Source organism: Pteronotus mesoamericanus, unplaced genomic scaffold, assembly GCF_021234165.1.
Source record: "Pteronotus mesoamericanus isolate MK-2021 breed Mesoamerican mustached bat unplaced genomic scaffold, CSHL_Meso_final scaffold_85, whole genome shotgun sequence".
Classification (NCBI taxonomy): domain Eukaryota; kingdom Metazoa; phylum Chordata; class Mammalia; order Chiroptera; family Mormoopidae; genus Pteronotus; species Pteronotus mesoamericanus.
Genome location: NW_026555329.1, coordinates 25102027 through 25114325, shown reverse-complemented (window position 1 = coordinate 25114325; position 12299 = coordinate 25102027). Strand labels below are relative to the sequence as shown.

General features: G+C 34.6%; 1 protein-coding gene across 3 annotated transcripts in view; it reads right to left on the bottom strand.

Annotated features, from left to right (window-relative positions):
- Nucleotides 1-12214, bottom strand: part of SLC25A40 (solute carrier family 25 member 40) — a 45220-nt gene extending 33006 nt beyond the window's left edge. For 2 of the 3 annotated variants that reach the window (XM_054563966.1, XM_054563967.1), the window contains exon 1: nt 12000-12214. The gene's annotated coding sequence lies outside the window, so the exon portion shown is untranslated. Of the gene's footprint in view, nt 1-11802; nt 11867-11999 lie in introns of those variants that run through there. The other variant, XM_054563968.1, reaches the window with a different exon arrangement.
- Nucleotides 12215-12299: the final 85 nt, after the last annotated feature.

Genomic DNA, 12299 nt, shown 5'->3' with positions numbered 1-12299 from the left:
TGTGATGTAAAATTAAGTATCCAGCAATATCTATGACATATTTTGGGGAAAATAATTTGATCTGAATCTAAGTAATCCTTTAGCTCTAATGTCCATTTTACAGAAAATTAGAGACTAAAGTAACATGGTAAAGGATGTCGTAAAATAGGAGAAGGTATAATATTCTAGTCTAGAGGACTATAGTTTCTTCAGCAAATGAAAGTAAGGTGAGAAAAAAGGTGGCAGGGAAGAACTTTTCTAGAATCAAGGAATCTCATAAGAGTCAACAACCAAATGTAGCCTGGTTAAAAAAGCAAACTTTAAAAAGCCAGTTTGATGGTAACTAAAGAAATCTGAACATGGGCTAGATATTCAATAATATTAAAAATTATTATTGATTTTGTTTGGTAAAATAATGGTATTATAGTTACCTAAAAGGTGTCTTTTTAAAGAGATCCATACTGAGGTATTAAGCACTAAGTGTAATGAAAATGCTGTAGTTTACAATACTTCAGAAAAAATAAATATACCAAACTGTTAACAATCTCTTAAATCTAGGTAATAAGTATGTCATAAGTATTTCACTGTCCAGTATTTTTCTGGGAAAATGTACACAATAAATATTTTTAATTCCTGAAATTTATGTAAAATCCTCAAGTTTAAGTGCATACTTGTAACATTCATTTATATAAACACAGTTCTTTTAAGTGGAAAGATAATATACATATCCTAGAATATAGGTATATTTCTTCCAGAAGAGTAAAAAAGCCTACAATGCTTTATTTTGACACTCATCCCAGCAAAGTTGGCAACCTGAATATGTTCACCTGAAATTAAAGCCAAAAAAATTGATACATTTCTAGCAATTATTTAGAATGTAAGGGAAAAAAACTGTTTCTAGTCTCTCTATTCCGTTCTATTGATCAACTTACCTATTTTTAAACTATACCACACTGTACTATTATTAAGTTATAATAAGTCCTTATATTTGATAGAGGAAGTCTACCCTCCCTGTTACTCATGTAAGTTTAAAAACTCAAGTTCCTTTAAAAATATCTTTGAAATTTTGAATGGAATTAAATTGAATCTATGGATAAATTTGGAGAGAATTAATATCCACAAAGAGTCTTTCCCTGAATTTATTCATGTATTCCTTACTGATGTTCTGAAAAGTTTCAAAATTTGTCCTATAGAGATTTTGCTATAGAGATATTTGTAACAGGTCTAACTCTAGACACTCAATAATTGCTAAAACTAATATAAACAGTATCTTCCTTTTATAGCCTTTCTACTTCTGGCATAAACAATTGATTTTGTATGCTAATCTTATACCCAGCCAACATTGCAAAAAGAATCTCCTCATTTCTAATCATTGAATAACAGACTCTTGAGTTATTTTATATAAAAGTTTATTCTGTCTGCAAGTATTTGGGATCTGCCATTCCCAAACAGCATGCTACCAATTTAATTTTCTTATTGCACAGGCTAGGATTTCCAGCACAATGTTAGATAAAGAGTAGCAAAAATAAGTATATTTGTTCCATACCACAATTTAAAAAAAAATTCTTCTAAGATTTCCCCTTAGGATGTTGTTTACCATAGATTTTGTGTTTTTGAATTTTCTATATAGTTTTCTTTTGTTTACAGAATATTTATTAAAGTTGTTTAATGTATAATTTCTCATTTGTCATTTTGGAGGTCCTTTACTGTTAAGACTATTTTTTTGTCTGATGACAAAGAGCAGCCAGTGTCAGTGATTATTCCGGACCTCCACGTTGAACAAATTTGATTTCTTCTTGAGACATAGGTTTCCTTCTATATTTCTGACGTAACGTTTTTATTATTTCTGCAGTGTCTGGTGGATGCTGATGCATCAGCCAATCTGGCGATCTACTTCCTTTAGAATGCTGTGAAATTGAAGAAGAGTTAGATGGTAGTTCTGCTGATCTCAAAACTTCTGATACATTGGATTTAGGATGGTCTCTTCTGTTAGGGAACCTTATTAATGGAGTATGTGGCTTGACTACCTAAACAACCCTCTAGCAGATGTCTTCTTTCTGCCTATTATGATGCCCAAGAAGGGGCAGCTTCCGGGGCGCTAGCTAGTTGCAGCATCTTTTTTTTTAAACAGAGACTCTTTATCATATTAAAGAATTTTATTTCTTATCTTAATATACCAGAAAGACTTCTGTCTTTTTATGTCTCAGCTTTAGTGAGGTAAAAATGACATACAAATTTGTAAAATATTTAAAGCATACATCATGGTAATTTGATGTACATATATGCTGTGAAAAGATTCCTCCCATCTAGTAATTAAGACACCCATCACCTCCATTTATTTGTTATTTATTTATTTAATTATTTAGGTGAGAACATTTAAGTTTACTCTCTTAGCAAATTTCAATTATACAGCACAGTGTTACTAATTATAGTTAGCATATTTTACATTAGACCCTCAGGCCTTGTTCTTGTTACAGCTGCGAGTTTGTGCCATTTTACCATCCTCTTCTTATTTCCCCCATTCCACCAGCCCCTGGCAACCACTTTCCCACTGTTTCTGGGAGTTTCACTTTTTTTTTTTTTTTTAAGATTCAACATACAAATAATAACATGTAGCCTGCAGCACTTGTCTTTCTCTGTCTGGCTTATTACATTTAGCATAGTGCCCACAAGGTCCATCCATGTTGTCATGAATGGTAGGATTTCCTTTGTTCTCTTATGGTTGAATAATGTTCCATTGGATGTATGTACGTATATACACACAAGCATTACCTTTATTTTCTTCACTTTTTTTTTACAATTTTATTGAGGGGTAACTGACACACAATAACTGCATATACTTACAGTTTACAACTTATAAGTACTGACCACCTGTGAAACCATAACCAATCACAAAATGAACATAATTGGCATACCCATAAGTTTCCTCCCACTCCTCTGTAATTACTTCTTAGCGCCCCTCCCTGCTATGAAGCAACTACTGATCTGGTGTCACTACAGATGAGTTTGCATTTTTGAGAACTTCACATGAATGGAGCCATATAGGAGCTATGACTATCCACCCATGTTTAAGTCTTGAGTAAATAAGTAGGAATAAAATGACCAGATCAAATGGCAAATGCATGTTTAACTTTTTAAGAAATTGCCAAGATGTTTCCCAAAACATGTGTCTAACACAAAAGAAGGAGGTAATGAAGGAATTGAGGAACAAAAGTATATGACTTATACAAAAAATAATTGACAAAGCCTTATGAATAATTTCATTAAATATAAATGGATTAAATTCCAATTAAGAGACAGAAACTAGAAGAATAAATTTAAAAAGTGATCTAACTATGGGAGACTCATTTTAGTACCAAAGACACAGAAAGATTAAAACTGAAAGTGGAAAAGATAGCCTATGAAAACAGTAACCAATGAGAGAGCTAAAGTGCCAATACTAGTATCAGACAAAATAGACTTTGATACAGAAATTGTTGTAACAAAGAAGAATGTTTATATGATGACAAAAGGGTCAATCTATCAAGATATAACATTTATAAACATATATACACTTAACAACAAAGCCCTGAATTATACGAAGCAAAAACTTACAGAAGAGAGATATGGATAGTTCAACAATAATTTGAAACTTCAATATTTCACGTTCAATAATAAAGAAAACTGGACAAAAGCTAAGCAGGAATTTGAGGACTTCAAAAACACTATAAGCCAACTAGACCTCACAGACCCACAGAATACTCCACCAAACAACAATAGAATATGCACATTTCTCAGTAGAACATTCTCTTGGATAAATCATATGTTAGGGCACAAAACAAGTTCCAATAAATTTAAAAGGACTAAAATAATACAAAGGGTAGTCTTTGATCACAGTAGAATAAAATTAGAAATCAGTAACAAAAGGAAATTTGGAAAACTCACAAATATGTGGAAAATCGCATACTCTTAAATAACCAACAGATCAAAGAATTACAAGGGAAATTACAAAATACCTTGGGATGAATGAAAATGAAAATACAACATATCAAAACTTAAAATTTGCAATTAAAAGTAGTGTTAAGAGAAAAATTTATAGCTGTTAAAGGCCTACTGAAAAATAAGATCTCAGATAAATAATATAAACTTCTTCCTTACGGAACCTAATAAAAGAATAGCAAATAAACCCAAAGTAAGCACAGAAAAGAAATAATACAAATTAGAATGTAAATAAATATAACAGAGAGTAGAAAAACTATAGAGAATCAATAAAACTGAAACTTGTTTCTTTAAAAGTATCAACAAAATTAACAAACATTTAGCTAGATTGACAAAGATAAAAGAGAAGATTGAAATGACCAAAATCAGGCATTAAAGTAGATACTATACTATCAGTATTACAGAAATAAAAATTGCTGTAGGAGAATATTTTGAACAAGTATCTGTCAATAAATCATGTGACCTGGATGAAACTGACAAGTTCACAGAAGGATACAAACTTCTGTGAAGTTTGTGAAATCAGAACTGTCTTAAGAAGAAATGGAAAATCAAACTAGATTTCTAGCAGGAGATTTAACTAGTAATCAAAAATTTCCCAACAAAGAAAATCCAGGACTAGATGGCTTCACTGCTGAATTCTATTAAACATTTAAAAAAGAATTAACACCAATTCTTCTCAAACTCTTCTAATACACAGAAGATGGAACATTTCCTAACTCATTTTGTGAAGCCAATATTACTGATACCAAAGCCAGAAAAAGACACCATAAGAAAACTACCAACTAATATCCTGTAGGTACATGGATGCTAAAATTCTCAACAAAATACTAGTAAACCAAATCCAGCCATATATCAAAACAATTTACATAATGACCAAGTGGGATTTATCCCAGGAATGCAAAGGTGGTTCAACATATGAAAATCAATCAATGAAATTGATTAATTAAGTGAAGTAAAGAACACACATGATTAACTCAATTCATGCAGAAAAATATTTTATAAAATCCAACATTTCATGATACAAATACTCAATAAAGATGAAAAGAAGAGAATTTCATCAAGCTGATAAAGGACATCTATGAAAATCCCACAAATAACATCATATTTAGTGGGAAAAGCCTGAAGACTTTCCCCGTAAGGTCATGCAAAAGACAAGATGTGTGCTTTCTTGCCACTTCCATTCAACATCATCTGGGAAGTTGTATGTAAGGTAATTAGGCAATAAAAACAAAGGTATCCAGATGTGAAAGGAAGAAGAGTAAGAACTACTTCTATTCAAAGATGGCATCATTTTGTATCTAGAAAATTCTAAAGAGTCTAGGGGAAAAAAAAACCCTGCCAAAGATAATAAATTCAGCAAAGTTGTAAGACATGAGATGACCATACAATAACCAGTTGTATTTCTATATAGCAGTGAAAAATCTGAGAATGAAATTTTAAGAAACTCCATCAAAAAAAAAAAAAACAACTTTAAATTTAATCAAGGAGATATATAAGACTTCATGGATAGGACCACATAATATTGTTAAGATGGCAATACCCTACAAATGCAATGCAACCACTATAAAAATTCTAACTGCTTTTTTGCCAAAATGGCCAAGTTGATCCTAAAATTCATATAAAGTTTTAAGAGATCCCAAACAGCCACAACAGTCTTTAAAAAAAGAACAAATTTGGAAGACTCAGACTTCCCAATTTCAAAGTTTACTAAAAGACTACAGTTATTAAAACAAGTGTTGTACTGGGATAAGAATAAACATATACATCATGGAATAAAATCGATAGTTTTGAAACAACCCCTTACACTGATGGTCAATTGATTTTCAACAAGGTTGCAAAGACCATTCCATGAGGAAAGAACAGTCTTTTCAACAAATGGCCTTGGGACAAATGGATATCCACATGCAAAATAATGAAGCTGAACTGTTAGCTCATACATAAACTTCTATTAACCCAAATAGGTCAAATAGGATAGTTTAGTATTAACTAAAATGGGTCAAAGACTTAAATATAAATGATAAAACTATAAAACTCTCAGAAGATGGAGTGAAACTAAATAACCTTAGATTTGGCAATGGATTCCTGAATATGATGCCAAAAGTTAAAGAAACAAAACTACAAAAATTGGATTTTATCAAGTTAAAAACTTCTGTGTACCAAAAAAATACAATCAAAAAAGCGAAAAGACATGTGATAGAATTAGAGAAAAATTTTACAAGTCACATATCTAATAAGAGTCTAGTATACAAAATATTTAAGGAACACTCACAACTCAAAAACAAAAAGACAAAAGCCTAATAAAAAATGGGCAAAGGACCTGAATAGACATTTATTCAAAGAGGATATACTAATGACCAATAAACACATGAAAAGATGTTCAACATCACTAATTAAGGAAATGCAAATCAAAACCACAATGAGATACCACTTCACACCCAGTAGGAAGGCAATGATTAAAAAAAATAAATAAATAAGAATAAAAAACATTAATGAGGATGTAGAGAAATGGAATGCCTTTTACGCTGCTGGTGGGAATGAAAAAATAATGCAGCCACTGTGAAAAACAGTTTGCCAGTTTCTCAAAACATTAAACACGTTATTATATGACCCAGCAATTCCACTCTTTGGTATATACCACCCCCACAACTGAAAACATACCATCTAAATAAAAACTTGTACACAAATGTTCAGAGCATTATTCAGAACAGCAAAAAGTGGAAACAACCCAAATATTCAACTGATGAATTAATAAGGAAAATGTGGTGTGCTTCTACAAGAGTATATTATTCAGTCATAAAAAAGAGAATGAAGTACTGATACATTCTACAACATGGATTAACCTTGAAAACATTACATTAAATCAAAGAAGGCAGGCACAAGAAAACATATTTTATAATTCCATTTATATGAAGTGCTCATAATTGGTTAATCTACAGAGACAGAAAACAGATTAGTGGTTGCCAGGAGTTGAAGAAAAAGGAATGACTGCTTAATGGGTATTAGGTTTCTTAACTTTGAGGAGTTAAGATGTTCTAGAATCAGAGAGTGGTGATGGTTGTACAACATTGTGAATATACTGAAAGTCACTGAATTGTATACTTCAAAATGGTAAAAATGGTGAATTTTATGTTACATAAATTTCACCTCAAGTTTTTTAAAAAAACTACGCGTTATTTCAAAATGTATTTGTTGTTGGAGAGTAGTCTGTGTTGGTGTCCATGATGAAAAAAGAGAAGAGCTAGTGACTAAAAGAGATTCTATGTAACAATCTACATTTCTCATCTGAAGAGAGAAACCAGGGGTTGACTACATCAAGACTAATTTAGGATCCGGAGAAAAATGGCAATGAGAGAAATGGAAATTATAAAAAAAAGTAATGGAAATTAATAAACTAATTAGATTTATTTGAGACAAATGCTGACCCACTCCAGTGATAGTGTCAAATTTAAGCATCTAGACTAAAGGTCTTGCTTTGGTCATTCTATCAACAATGACTGTTCCTACAGACAACAGAAAAGATAAATATCTTGCTATTAGCTACTAAAAACTATTTTTTTAAACAAAGCACATGCTATTTCCATAAAATTCAATAGGAACTATAAACAAATTTTGGTTCTACCTCACCATTTTAATTAGAATCAAATCTTCAATAAGCATGTCACAAATGTAATACCCCTGGATGATAAAAAATCAGGATCAAAATATATGTAATGACTCTGCTAAATGGGGCAAAACAGAACTCTAGTAAAGAAAGAAATTTCAAAGATTAAAAGAATCTACATTAAGTGGATCATGAAAGAATTCTCATGAATTTTAATGAACAGGAGAATAAGCATTTTACAGCAATAGAATGATGAGTAATACAACAGTTAATGTAATAAGAGAAGCTTTATTTAATCTATATACCAGGAGCTGAGCAAGAAGTTTGTCTTCTTAAATTAAATTTCCCCCAAATCCCATGGTATTAAGCCTTATAGAATGCCATTTAAACAGACAACATTTATACTTGATATGTATGGTTTATAATAAAATTAAAACAATCACTTCATGGTATAACCCCATTAAAGAAAAATTTAGGAATATATTGTAAAAATAAAGGTGTGGTGTTGTAAAATTTAAAAAAACAAACAAAAAAACCTACACAAGACACGAGTTCACGCCTAGTGAATGACCAGGATGTGTAACCACTGGGACTCTCATATTGCTGGAGAGAAGGGTTAAAAGCTTCAGTAGCTTCTCATAATGTTAAACCATATTCAGTAACCATAAGATCCAGGAATTCCAAGAAAATTAAAAACATATGTCTACAAAGGACCTGAATACCAATGTTCACAACAGCATTATTCATAACAGCCCCAAACTAGAAACAACCCAAATATCCGTCACCAAGTAAATGGATAAATTGTGGTATAGTCACACAATGGACTACCACTCAACAATAAAATGGAACAAATTAATAATACATGTAGCAATGTGGATGAAGCATAAAAATGTATGTTATGCAAAATAATTCAGACCCAAAACCATTTTTATGACGTTGAAATACAGACAAAACTACTTATGATAGCAGAAGAGGGGTTATCTCTGGTGGGAAACAGGAGATTGCAACAAGGAATGAAACAGCCTGCTGAGAGAATACAAACTGTTCTATGGAGTGTAATTACATGGAGATACACACACACACACACACACATTTGTTATAACTCATCACTCTGTATTCTTAAAATGCACTTTATTGTATACAGATGATTAAGAGGATTAAATTTTTTTTAATTTAGAGGATGAGACTTCTTCAGGGTCTTAGAAAAAAACCAGTCTCACTGGAGTAACACAATGTAGGTACTCAATCAACACAGAAGAATAGAAGGAAGTGGGACAGGTGAGTAGATTGTTTTACAGTCATGGCCAAACATCAGTATGTATTCTGTATTACCCTAAAGGAATTTACAATCTGGTGCAGAATATAATATGTAACCTTTGAACCAGTTCATTATCCTTAACAGCCTCTACAGGTGCCATAGCAGCCTCCGAATTATGCTGCCTCAGGGGGATCCACTCTCAAATTTTGAATCCTCCTGTCTTGCTTATTCTCCTTTTAGACCCTTCATGTAGGTAGTGTTCAAGCACTTGACAGGCTGAATTTTCCCTGGTTTCGCAGCCATGCTCACCGGAGACACGGACTTTAATATGCTTAGCCTGCAAAACGAAGAACTTAACCTCTGAAAAACTTAGGCCCTCCAATTCACCAGGGTAATGAAAATAGAACAGAATACATTTCAGAAGATAGTATATCAACAGTTAGCAAATTAATCAAACAGAAATTACTGAAGGCCACAAATGAGCAGGAGATAAAGGCTGCATCTATACTAGGCTTGCTCTGAATATGAAAGATGAACAATTGCCAGCCAGGTGAAGAGTCAAGCAAAAGAAAAGAAAATGATAATATTACAGAAGAATGAATAAATTCACTTGTCTAGACTCTAGAATAAAAAAATGTAGATATGTCTGAGGTAGACTGAAAACAGCCAATCAATCCTCATTTAATAATCACAAAAAGTTGCTGGGTAGGCTGAGCAGATATTGTCTTCATTTACAAATGAGACAACTGTAGCATAGAAAGGTTAATACTTGCCCAAGGTCATTACACTATTTAGAAATAGAGCCACTATTGAATGAATTCATTTCTTCTTATTCACAGCTAAATGTTCATTTAATTAGATTCTTCTACTCAGTGTTTTCCTACTTTGTTTAATAAAACTCGTTAGCCAAACCTCTCACCACAAATATTCTTGAACGTAGTCTTTTTTACTTGAAGCACACCTCAATGTATACTTTAATATAAATCTTATTCTCTTAACCAATAGCCCTAATTACTGACATAATACCTAAGGAGGTTTCTATACTTACAGACCATGGACATAGGACCAAGTCCTTCTTCCGGTGGCTACTAAAAGGGTTGAGTTCCAATAATAACATTTTAAAAATTAACCCTGAGTTACATATTACCTAGGTAGATACTAACACTATCCATTAAAAGAGACTTTCTGCTTTTCTTAGCTTGGCATTATCACCTACAATGCAGGCAAGGGTGTGTCTAAAAGCAGTGGTTACAACTACGTTACTGCCCTTCCTCATTCTAGGGAATAAAGGAGGTAATTAATCTTTCACTTGAACATAAAATGGGCTTCCAGTTTTTTATTTTCTTCAATACAAACATGTTTAAATCTTCTGCATATTCTCTAAACCTTCCAAGGAGCCAATCTTCTCTTCCTATCACTGTAATTCCCTACACTGAGATTTTTTTGCAAGAGTACACCCAATCTGTTTCCACTTCAAGCCCATTGTTACCTAGTACAGCACTTACCTCAAGCCATATATTGAAATTCTCACTAAGGAAACCAACGACATCTTAAACACCAGAATCAAGGCCTATACTTCAAATCTTAGCCTTTTTGAATTCTTGAGGCTAGAGGAGCTGGTGCAGGGTTTACCACAATTACAGCACTCACTGAGCTCTCACTCTGCTAGACACTGTACTAATAAAGCTTTCAAAAATGTTCCATGTAATCCTCACAATTCTGAGAAGCATTTATTACCCCTTTTCATAGATTAAAACTGAGGCTCAAAATCACCCAAAGCCATACAGTTAATGAAGCCTGTATGACCCCAGTGTTTGCAATTCTGTCACTTTTTGACAGTAAGTTTTGTTCCCAGTTGTTTTCCTAACTCTGTGGCCTTTTCTCCTTCTCTTTCACCCCTTACTCACCCGCTGCTCATCACTATTTCTCTTACTTTACATGCTCTCCTAGGCAATTGCATCCTCCCAGGACTGTAACTACACTCTACATTCATGCTTCTCAGACTTTCAACACGTTTTATAAATATAAAAATCTTGTGCTCCTTTTGTAGTTTACATTTTGAAAATAGGTTGTTTTTCCCCAATAGAAATTTTCACATGAGTATGTTTGCTCAGACTACACCTCCTCCTGCCTCTCAAGATCTGATAATCTCTGCATCACCCCATGACTGAGGATCAATGATTGGTCTGTGTGCTGTCTCTCAATTCAATCAATCTTCCCTCTCTTTGCTGCCTCCCCTCATCCCTTCTGAGTTATAGACAAATATTACCAACTGTCTAATAAAGATAGTTCCATGGCTGTCTCCCCAGGACCTTCAACTTAAAGCCATCCACAACAAAATTCTTATTTCTCTAATCAAACCTGAACCACCTCTTTGTGTTCTCCATTGGGCAAAAGGTATCACAATCTACCCTTGTCTTTGCTTTCAGATACCTATTTTTGAAAAGGTGTTATTGGCACTAACTTCCCTTAACTACTAGGTAAAAAATCAACCATTAAACAATGAATGCCTAATATGGCCAGGAGTTAAGAAGTGCCAAGTAATACAAAATTAAATCCTCTTCTTCCTTGAGTTTTCACGCAGAAACATACCCCAAATAATTATTTTGTGAAGCTTTTTCCCGTTTACAAAACAAAAGTAATATACTTTACAAGCCATATTAATTTAATCCATGCTATAATTCCATTATTATCCCCATTTTATCGATGGAAAAACGGAGGCTCAAAGTGATTAGGTAATTTAACTAAAGTTTTACAGGCTGGTGAGTGGTCGGTCCAGACCCAAAACCTGAAGACTTGAGTTTCAAATCCCACTCTTTCTATGACTGTTGAATAAACTTCCACACAATAAAACAGGTCTGTGTAAAACCGAGGTCAACAGAGAAGCACACACAGTCAAGTACAAAAGGGGCGCTCCGGGCGGGGTCTCCTGGCCCGACCTCCTTCCTACGCACCCCTCTACCCCCGAGCCCGCCGCCTCTCTCACCACAGCAGGTCCCTCTGCGGCCTGTCTTCAGCCCGCAGGGTCCGCGGCGATCGCGGGAAAACCACACTCTGCGACTCTGGGAGCGCTAAGCAGTGGTTGTCGCCGCCTCCCGGTCCGGCCCGAAACCGAGTCCGGGCTCAGCGCAGCCGCCAAGCCTCCTGACTACTGGACAGCTGACGCATCAGAAACTAGCGTACCTGGTGGAGAAGGCAGCTGGACCACAGGCGATCCCTGCACACCAAGACGGTGGGAAAGACACTGGTGGAGGGTTCGGATGGCCTCTGGCGCTAACTGCATTCGCTACCTCTGGTCTACACCGAGGCGGTAAGGACTCTTTTGGAGAGCGCGGGGACGCCAAATAACGGGTGGAAGAGCGGGAACTTGAGGCAGAGGGCATCACCGCAGGGCGGGGCGGGGGCGGAGACAGGGCTCGTGGGGCGGAGCGCGAGGCTTGAGGAGGCGGGGCATGGAGGCGGGGCGTGCAGCGCGAGAATGCA